The sequence below is a fragment of the Lissotriton helveticus genome, chromosome 3_1, assembly GCF_964261635.1.
Source record: "Lissotriton helveticus chromosome 3_1, aLisHel1.1, whole genome shotgun sequence".
Lineage (NCBI taxonomy): Eukaryota > Metazoa > Chordata > Amphibia > Caudata > Salamandridae > Lissotriton > Lissotriton helveticus.
In genome coordinates, this window is record NC_136061.1 from 2,096,367,825 (window position 1) to 2,096,378,013 (window position 10,189).

The 10,189-nt window shown below is 42.7% G+C and overlaps 1 protein-coding gene across 2 annotated transcripts in view; it reads left to right on the plus strand.

Annotated features, from left to right (window-relative positions):
* Positions 1-5,451, plus strand: part of LOC144825273 (protein regulator of cytokinesis 1-like) — a 338,110-nt gene extending 332,659 nt beyond the window's left edge. For both annotated transcript variants that reach the window (XM_078684111.1, XM_078684110.1), the window contains exon 9: positions 5,203-5,451. The gene's annotated coding sequence lies outside the window, so the exon portion shown is untranslated. The remainder of the gene's footprint in view (positions 1-5,202) is intronic.
* The last annotated feature ends 4,738 nt before the right edge of the window (positions 5,452-10,189 follow it).

Here is a 10,189-nt window from a genome sequence, read left to right on the forward strand (position 1 = left end):
GTGCGCTGTATCGATGTTGTATTGTACAGTGCTGTCATTTAAATAAAAATCCATAAACAAAAAAAGACTTCTGGACTTCTGACCTCTAAGGGAAATTTCAAAGACCACTTCAATGTTTCTTTACATAAGTGAAAACCTGCCTAGACGCAGGCACCTAATATTAAAAGAGCCACCAGATTCCACACAAGATCTCCCTGCCCCAATACTAACCTATTTTCATACATTCCTACATCACTAGCACAGTCTAATTCCAGAGTGTCTCTAATAGATTATATTATATTCCTTAAGGTACTGGCAAGAGGGGTAGCAAAGCTAATATACCTCTTGATACCTCAATCATTTTAGAAATGCTACAACCTACAACCGCACCAAACCCACTGTTACTCTTGGTCCCAGGACTTTTGGAGATGGCAGAGGAAACTTTTCCTCACTCCAGAAATGAAGGCTGTGATACCACGCCCACAAAAAAGTACAGACCCAAAACCTGATTCTATCATCATTACGCCTGTGAGACTTAAACATCCTTCAGCCCCTGAGTAAACTTTTCCTCCTGAAAAGGAAGCACATGTTTTGACATGACTGGGAAGGTGATGTGGAAAACAGCATCAGCACATGAAGAATATGAGTGCTACAGCACTACTAGGAATATATCAGACATGTTGGAAGGAATGAAGTCTTTCACAGGAGACCTATTGAAGCACAGACTTCCTAAAAATGGTAAATGAAGGGTTTCTGGTCGCTAATCGGGTAATCAGTGCGGTGGTGGATTCAGCGGAATTCTCTGCAACTGGATATTGCCATAGTTACTCAGTTAGAGCTTCCTTCTTGAAACCCGAAACTCAGCTCAGCTTGTAATAGTCCCGCTTTTATTTTGACTAGGCTTTGTTACATTCCTTCTCGAGACCTTAGGTCTTCCCACTTGAACCTGTTGGAAACCCCCTCCTTCAAATGTAAGAAGCTTGGTGGCGTAAGGTTTGTGGTCTTGGCCCCACAATTTTGGAACTCCCTCCCTGTGGAGATGAGGTCCTTGACTTCTCTTGGACAGTTTAGAAAACCGCTCAAGACCCGTCTGTTCTCCCAGGCATATGACTAAGCCACCCTCCCTGCCGCTGCCTCGCTGTGACTCTAGTGCCATGAAATAGTCTGGTGTACGTGCGCTAAATAAGTAATTTTAACATAACTTGACTTTCGTAGGTACAGCTCTCTTTGATCAACATGCAGAGGAAGAGATGCTCCACATGGAAAGTGAAATGGAGGCCCCAAAATGGATGACCTGGAGGAACAGAAGTTGTTAAAATGGCACAGCCTTAAAGAACGTAATTTTTTCCAACAGATAGTGCAACCTCCATGATGACCATAACTGCCTCAAAAGCTAGGTCAAAACACAGATGACTGAAGAAGCAAATAATTGACCAAGACGGAGCTCACATTTCAAGGAATAATGCAACTGCCACTAATACTCTTTCTCCTCCCCAACAGTGACCTACTCCTGTAAGGAGAGCGGTGGCATCTCACTTGGAAGAGTGGAAGTCTCAGATATGTACTGAACATGATCAACAGAGACTCCTCTGTTTAAAGGCAGTTTCAGCACCTATTCCACCTAACCCAGGTACAATTACCAAATGTCGTTCTTAGTAAAAAAAAATCTCACATTCTATTGGCCAAAAGAACACACATAAAAATACTATCACAACAGGAAAACAAAAAAGTCCAGATATTTTCTAGACTCCAAGGAAGGTCAGTCAGTCCAATATCGCCTGATATTAGACAGTCATCAAATTTTTCCTCACATCAAAAGCAACAATTGACACGGTTCATAGAACGAAGACATTCATTTTCACATTCCAGTTGCAAATCAGCACAGAAACTACTTGAGATTCCTTGTAAGAGAGGCTCACTGCCAGTATGCTGTCGTGTTGCAGGGATTGTGTTTGGAAACAGAACTGCCTGGTACCACAGGACGTCAAAATGTAGAGACTGAGTCACCATTCCACATCAGTACCTATGTGCCTAAATCTGACCAGCTCATTGTGCCTTACCTTTCTCCTAACTTTCCCAGAGTGACCGGTACATTTGGCACCCCACAACACAAATCTCTAGTCCCCAGGGTAGCTTAGAAGCAGATTGCCCCCTTTCGTTTTCTCACTCACGCATGTCCATTATAAACAAAATAAAGAAACCAGGACACTTTCCAATATTTATTGAAACTATGGTGCTCGATCATGAAACAACTGTGCTGCAATTAGAAAGCATATACAACTGAGCAGAGTAATCTGCATTAAGAGTAAAGTTTATACAATGAAAAGCCCTACCATGGCAAATGATAAAGCTGCCTAAGCCTTTCCTCACTATGTGAGCACAGTGATATATCAGATCTCTAGGAGTAGAACCGGCCCTCATACCTGGCATTTGTAGTTAGGTTGTCTGCATCTCGGGTTGCGCAAACCTACCTTGTCCATCCCAGAACCTTTCCCTTCTGCAAGAATCCTCCTCTGTTTTCAAACGGCACATCTGTGTATGTGATAAGAGGTACCTCACTTGAAAACAGCAGCTGTTCCACTGTGTTGTCTAAATGCCAAGCTTTGTTGCTAACTAGTCACAGAAAAATAGGGCACTGTGTTCGCCCTGGTATGAAATGTTCAGACTGAGTCCCAAAAAGGACTGATACACACGTGCAGCATATTTCTCAAATATTGAGGCATAAAAACAAACGTGCTGTGTAACGTGTGTACAGCATAGCAGCCTACAACGTGCAGCTGGGCTCAAATAAGGGAGAACTAAGTGAGCCCTAATGTAAGCTCACGGCCCACCTACCCCCAGCTTTGTCAGGAAAGTAACTTAGCAGCTAACTAGATAATAAAAACGTAAAGCACAAGCTAAGCAAATTCAATGCTGAGCTAATGAGCATGTTGAACGTTAAAAATATGATACTAAAATAAACAATAACATGTTAATTTCGAAAATGTGTCCAAAGTAAGATTTATCGGAGGTATCCATGTTGTCTTCCATGATTTCAATGGAAAGCCAATCCTAGATATATATTCAGTCTCCGCAGACTGTGACGCCACAATTGCCCAGTTTAAATCATCTTGGGAACAGACCTGATTCTTATCAGCTAATGCTGAGGAAGTATCCAGACAACATGCATTTGTTATTCGAGCCAAAGTTTAATATGTCATGTGCCGAAGCACTCCTCTTCTCTGAAGGGAGGGGCTGGTACCTCGCGTTGTGCAGCAGCCGCGAGCCAATAGGACGCTAGAGGACCCAACAGGTTCTTGTCCACAGGAACCAGCATTTGCAGAGCCAGACAAATATGCAATGCCCTTTTGAAGAGGCAACATAGACAATGAAGCACAGTTTGGACACACGTAAACCAGACAAGTCGCAATTAATGAATGATCGACTTGTAGAGCGTGAGCAAATGCCCTTGGGCTTCAAAGCGCTGATTGCTAGAAGGAACCCGGTCAGGGGGAGGGAAATGTCAATCCTCCGAAAGATTAGAGGGCAAAGAGCCAGGTCTTTAATGATTTCCGAAATAGAGGATGTGACTCTAGATGAGAAATTGATGTAGGTACGATGTTCCAGAGTTTGGATGCAGCCACAACAAAGGCTCTTCCTCCTAAACCGAGGCACTACCAGCCAATTTTAGTTGGCAGATCGCAGCTGTCTGGCAGGAACATAGCATTGGATCAAGTATTTAATTCCCTTTGGGCCTGAGTTAAAGTGTCTTGTGAGCCGTACATAGGGCATGAAACGAAATTCGATTTTCGGTAGAAAGCCAAAGCAGTTTTCGAATGGCAGCGGAGATCTAATGAGATTTCGGAAGGTCTTAAACCAGTCTCGCTGCAGTATTATGGACACGTTACAGCTTGAGTGAATCCCCTGTTAATGTCCAGATAGAGGGCATTACAATGATCCTACCAAGACCTACGATCGTAGTCCATCTGGGAATCATCGTGCCTAATAGAGACACAGCTCAAATATGCAGGAGGGTAGCTTGGTCATTAAGATTTGGGGGAGGAAGAGCTTCAGATGTCCCAACCTTCACTTTGGCACATAATGTTAAAATGCATAATAGGACAAGCAGGGTGCATGAGAGAGGCCGAAGGGGCCGTGGAAAGGGAGAGGAATGTGAATTGGTAGGTGTACTAAGTGAGAGAAAGTACAATATTATAACCAACATTCTTGAAGTATTTCCAAACCGAAGCAGGGAGACCGGGTGTGTGCGTTTTCGTCTGTGTAAAAATTCCTCCTGGTGAAATCCGACAGACACATTACCCTAACCGATTGAAAGCACCTGTATCTAACTATTGAATTCAAAATACATTTATTAGGGGAGTGTAAAACCCCCCCACCCTCTCTGCAAATCTGAGGTAGTGGAGTCCTGGTGTGCTGGCGCATGGCTGCGGATAACGTCATCTAGAAATGCGAGGCTTTATGGGCACCATGGCTACTTTACTTTAAATTTGTTTCACACCTGCTTCCCACCCATTCCGCATCAAACTCAAGGCGAATCCACTGTCTGGTACGATTTGTGCAAATAACAGATGTATCTACCTACAAGATATTTGATTTTATTCTTGTGGGTTATGCTATGAAAATATTGACTCCGAACTCTCCTGGACACACAGTTAATGTGTTTAAAGTAATGCTTTCGTAATGTCCATCTAGAGAATAAATACAAATTATTTTCGTTAAAAAACATTGATAACTTTACCCTATTTTTCCCCATGACATGGTAGTATATTGTTCAGAAATGGGATTCCCAACCCTGCATAAATCAAATTTTGATTTCTCTGGACCTTCTTATGACACGTTTCACTATAGATAGCAGTATATTTATTGTACGTTGTCCTGCCACTCTTCGGGTGTGTATGCAATACTCAGACACCTAAACGTGATAGAAAACCACCGTCATGTCCTAGTCTTCCCCGAGGTAATACTAGTTTGTAGATAACCTGGTAATCTCATTGCAGAGCTATGTTTCTTGTGTGCTAGTCTCCCTGTTATCTGTAAAATACGGGCACCAGAATTGAGTTGCTAATCCTGCAGTTGTTGCCTTGTCATTCTAAATGGAGTTAACTCTGAGCACTGAAAATTAGTGATTGGAATTGGGTTTGACATTGGTATTGCAGAATCACGCTTATATTTGTAGGATTTTTTTAAACATTAATCTCTATATATTTTTTCTGTTTGACCTAGGGAGTTGAATCGTGGATTTCCAGAAGAATGTACTGTTTTCCTGAAACCTTTTAACTTGAATTCTAATGTGATCAAGAGTTTTTATAACGAAGCAAACTTTCTCTGCCATCGATGGTAAAATTTCACACAAGAACATTCAACTGAGATGAAGGAGAGTCTGTTACGAGCCAACAAATCTGTTTTATTGTATTTAATTTTTTGAATAAAAGTAATGCTAATTATACTAAATAAAATGTATTTGTAAAACCACTGTGGTACTCCAATTAGCTGTATTAGAAATGTATCTCAAAACAACTTTGAATCCAAAGATCAAATTTGTCACTCTTCATAAATAGCATTTTTCAAATGCTTTTCACTCAAACTCTAAACAGAATTTTAAACGAAGGAAGTGTCCGAACGTAAGGGGAAACGCTTGCCAAGGCCTAGTTTAATTTCTACAGGATTCAACCATGTGGTCTTTTGTTATAGTGCAGAGTGCACATTTGTGGGTCTCCAGGCGAAGTGTCAAGTACATCAGCTGATTGAGCGCAGCATTTGACTCTTCCCTAGCACTATAAAAGCCTATGTGTGCCAAAGCTTGTGCTTTCTAGTAATATCCGATCTGCCAACAAAAAATATATTTCACTGTATGATGGGGGTGGAGCCTTGGGGAGGTGGAGCCTTGGAGAGGGCAGGGTTTCATGCCTACAAGTACTGACAAGGCACTTTTGCCCAATCCCGCCCCCAAACCCCATCCTCCGAAAGAAAGATTGCTGAGGCTGGTGCCAATGTTGTGCCATGTTTTCACAGCCCTTAATAGATGATGGCAGTTCAAAACCTCTGATAAGTTGGAAATCCACTGTTTACAGTTGTTTTCCCCTCGTTTTCCCTGCCACCATGTGGCACAGTGTGAGTTGGCAGATCTGTAATGTGGAATGCAGGAGATAAACCAAACTATACAAGCAACACTATGGTCCTACTGGCAATTATTTAAAAAGAAAAAAAACTATATTAAATTACGTATTGCAATAATGGCAGAGAGAGATAAAGAAAAGCAGAAACGTGAGATTTTCAACAAATAATAAAATTCATATTTTTCAGAAAGTTTAGAATACATACATATGTTAAGAAGTCTGTATCACGGTTGCTCCAAAGAGTGCATAAAAGTTGTGATGAGGAAAAGAAGAATGGTGTCACAAATACTTTTGTACAATTTACAACATTGGCTCAAGCACTTCCTGTCAGCCAATGCAGGAATGCTTGTTTGAAAGACTAGTCATCTGCTCAAAGGCAATAGTTCATAGTTAGGAACTGGTAGTAACTGAATCCTAACGCACCATTCATAAGGATTTATGTATTCAATTCAGACTTAAAAATCAATGTCGACGTTTCGACCCGACTATTGTATGAGGTCAATTTAACCCTTGCATGAGGGCCTTCATCAGGACCATAGTGAGGAAATGAAAGGGCAACCGAAAATGAAACTAGCTAATTAATTATAAGGACTGAATAATATATCAACACTTAGGGGCCCATTAGGATGGCGGGCGGATCGTCCCTGCCAGGCTGGCGGTTGCCACTGCCGGCCTGGCGGGGGCGATCCGCCCGCCATCCTTGCTGCAAAGACCCCCACCATATTAACATGGTGGGGGGTCTGCGGCGGACGGAAAGACCGTCCGCTGCTTTGGGCGAAAAAGGGTTGTATATGGTGGCGGTGTCTATCAGACACCGCCAACCATATTACAATGGGCATTCAACAATGCCTTTCCGTGACGGCAATGCCCCCAAGGAAAGGGATGCGGTGTCTCGTTGCGGGCCCCCAGGGACTCCGAGGGGGTGGGGCGCAGTGCCTGTCACGTTGTACTAAGTGAGAGCGCAGTGCCTGTCACGTTGTGCTTTGAAATGCACAAGATGTATTCTTAGCATTGTGGCAGGCGGTCACAATGCTAAGAATACGGGATGTGGCGGGCGCATCCTAATACCCCCAACGGGACCCTCGCCCTTATGGCGGGCGGTCCCTTCACACGATGGGATGGCGGGCGGACTAAGTCCGCCCGTCATCCTAATGGACCAGAGTTTTCTCTCAGTTGCCAAAAGGGGAAAGAATCTCCTAACCAACCTATAGTAGTGCACTTGCAAGGTTGATAACTAATGGGGTCCAACTTAGATACATCCATGAGACTCTTATCCAAAAATGTCGATTTAATTCAATTATTCTGAAAACACATAATCTAATTAACCAAAATCTAAGAAGGCTGGTTCAAGCCCTCTAGAGGCAAAAAAAGGAGGAAGCTTACCTCTCAGCAACCGGCTACCAATTCTAAATCTGTTGGCGTGCATAGGATACATGGTGTATTTTCAAAGACGATTAAGCCAAACTAATCAGGCTGTGAATTAAAGAAATAGTAGGGATTTAAAACTTCACGTCTTAGTGTCTTGAAGTTATAAAAACGCTCCCAGGGGAAATAAACTCACCCTTATCATAGATAGCCAAATTAATTGAATCTGCACCCAGAAAAACGAACGAATCGTAATGGATTCTGAAGGTATAAAAACAACAAATCACAATACCATCAGTCCTCTCCGACAGCTAAGAAAACGTAACACATCACAAAAGACTAGCATCCCATTAAGCGCCTTAACTGCACACTCCCCGCTATGGGTCATCTGACCCGACTTTCAATTTGACATCCTGAATGTGTGGGTCATGGAGAGATAAAGTACACATGAAGTCGCGTCTGTGTGCACCATGGCCCGATCGTGTGTCAACAATCCAAATGCCTCCTTTCAGTATGGCCACGGCCTACACTAGTGCTTTGCGCAGCAGGGACCAGAGGAAAGGGCAGAGATTGTGCACATTTAAAAAATACATATACATGGATCTGGTTCATTTTTGACTAATACATAGTACTGTACATGGTTTACAAAATTATAACAGAAGGCACTACATAGGTAGTTGCCAATTATATGTTGGTAAACCATACAATTTAGGTAATCTGTCACATAGAGAACAACTAAGGAGGGATTCTTATTGAGCATATTTAGTGCAAATAATGATAAACCATGAGGTCGTGTGCATTGTTGGAGGACACATTATTGGTCCCCTATAATGAAGTCAGAAGTTATCAAACATGGATGAGTCAACCATTACGAAGTAAACACCTGTCTAGAAATCTCCTCATATTCCTTTAAACCCTTTGTAACTGTATCCAAATTGTGTATCTATTTAAACTCAGAATGTTGTAAATATTCTACCCATACCACCACCAACCCCCTGCCCCCCGGGATTGGCCCTGACCTTGTCTATAACCAACCACCTCAAGCTTTCTGAATGATGTCCAAACAAATTAAAATGTTCGACCAGTGGTGCACCCTGGACCTTGCATCAAATTCTTTTGTATTGTTGTAATATACGCGCCTTTAACCTTTGTCTAGTTTGGCCTACATACAAAAAGTCACATTGGGACATGATGATATAGACCCCTGCAGAACCTGACCTTATGGGCCAGGCGGCGCAGGGCACGCCTAGGATCTCCGGGTTCACCTGCCTCGACAGACAGAGACACGAGACACTCTGTTAGGTGTAGAAAAGCAGGTTTATTAGCTGCAGTTAAGTACAGTTATCTAAGAAGTACCACACAAGTAAGTTCTCAAGAGACTGCCACTTCAATCCGTGGCGCACAATCTATTATACAGAACAAGTTTACAATGACAACTCCCAATACACACAAAACTGACAAATAGGAATAGTTCGAAAACAAGCTATCGAATGTCTAAAACACACCCTCCTTTCAGACCCCGTGTGCTCTCCTCCCCTCAGGTTAATCCACACTAGTGCCCGTAATTCAATTTACAGGTGGCCAAACATGTGTAGAATGCTTCAAAAGAAGGGCTATGTAACAAGAGAACACACAAAGAGAATGGTGAAGGCCAGTTGAACAAGATAAAGTAGGGAAGAATGGTGGGACCCAAACAGTGGAGTAAGACATGGATTAATCAGTCTAGACATGGCTTTACAAACTCGGCCAGACCCTGACATCAGTTTTGTAAACAAGGACAAGGGTTGTTCTTTAGCAGCAAATACACGGAGCAGCTGAAAAGGCAGAAAGGCCATTTTTACCGCGTTAGTCGTGCTGCCTGAGTGAGGCAACACAAAATGGCGGCTAAGCACAAAATGGCAGCTGTATGCGAAGCGGAGCCGAAAACCTACGTAACCTCAGTCCCTCCTTTTGCGATACTCAGGCAAAGCACAAAGAGACTCATGTTAGTCTGAGTCGATATCAATGGTCATAAGGTCACTGAGGTGCTGCTGCACCATCCTAATATTCTCTGTCTGCTGTGCCACTGGTTTAGAGACACAGATCGTGGCACAAAGTCCACAAATAGCTGGGCCACACTGTAGACAGAGACAACAAGAAAAGATGATTGCTAAAATCATTCCAAGGAAAGTTAGCACTTTCCATCCCCAAGTGGACAGTAGTCCCCAAAACCATCCCATCACAGACCAATCTGCAGTATCTTGGTGAATAGACTCAGAGATGACAAGTAGCTTAGAGATGGCTTGGTATACTGTAGGGGCATTGTCAAGAATATAAACGCAGCAACTAGATCCAATCAGTTTACAGACTCCTCCTTTATCTGCAAGAACTATGTCTAAAACCATTCTATTCTGTAAAGTCCTAAGACGATCCGCCTGCAGTTCGGCGGTCAACTTCTTCAATGCTCCGGAAGTTACATTGATTGTGGCATCAACCACGCGAACTAAATGTCTGATATTTCTGCTATTGACCATCGGACCCCAAAAGGGAAGAAACCCTTTCAGAAAATCCCCTCCTTGTCCTGCCGTATCTTCCGAATCTACAACTCCTCTACTAAATCTCTTTCTATGATAGTCAGTAGGAGCAGTATATGTAGGGGTAAGAAGAAAAGCTATATAACACGTTCCCGAAAAATATGTGGGAAGCCATGTATAAGCTCTTTCATGACAGATAAAATATGTACCCTGAGA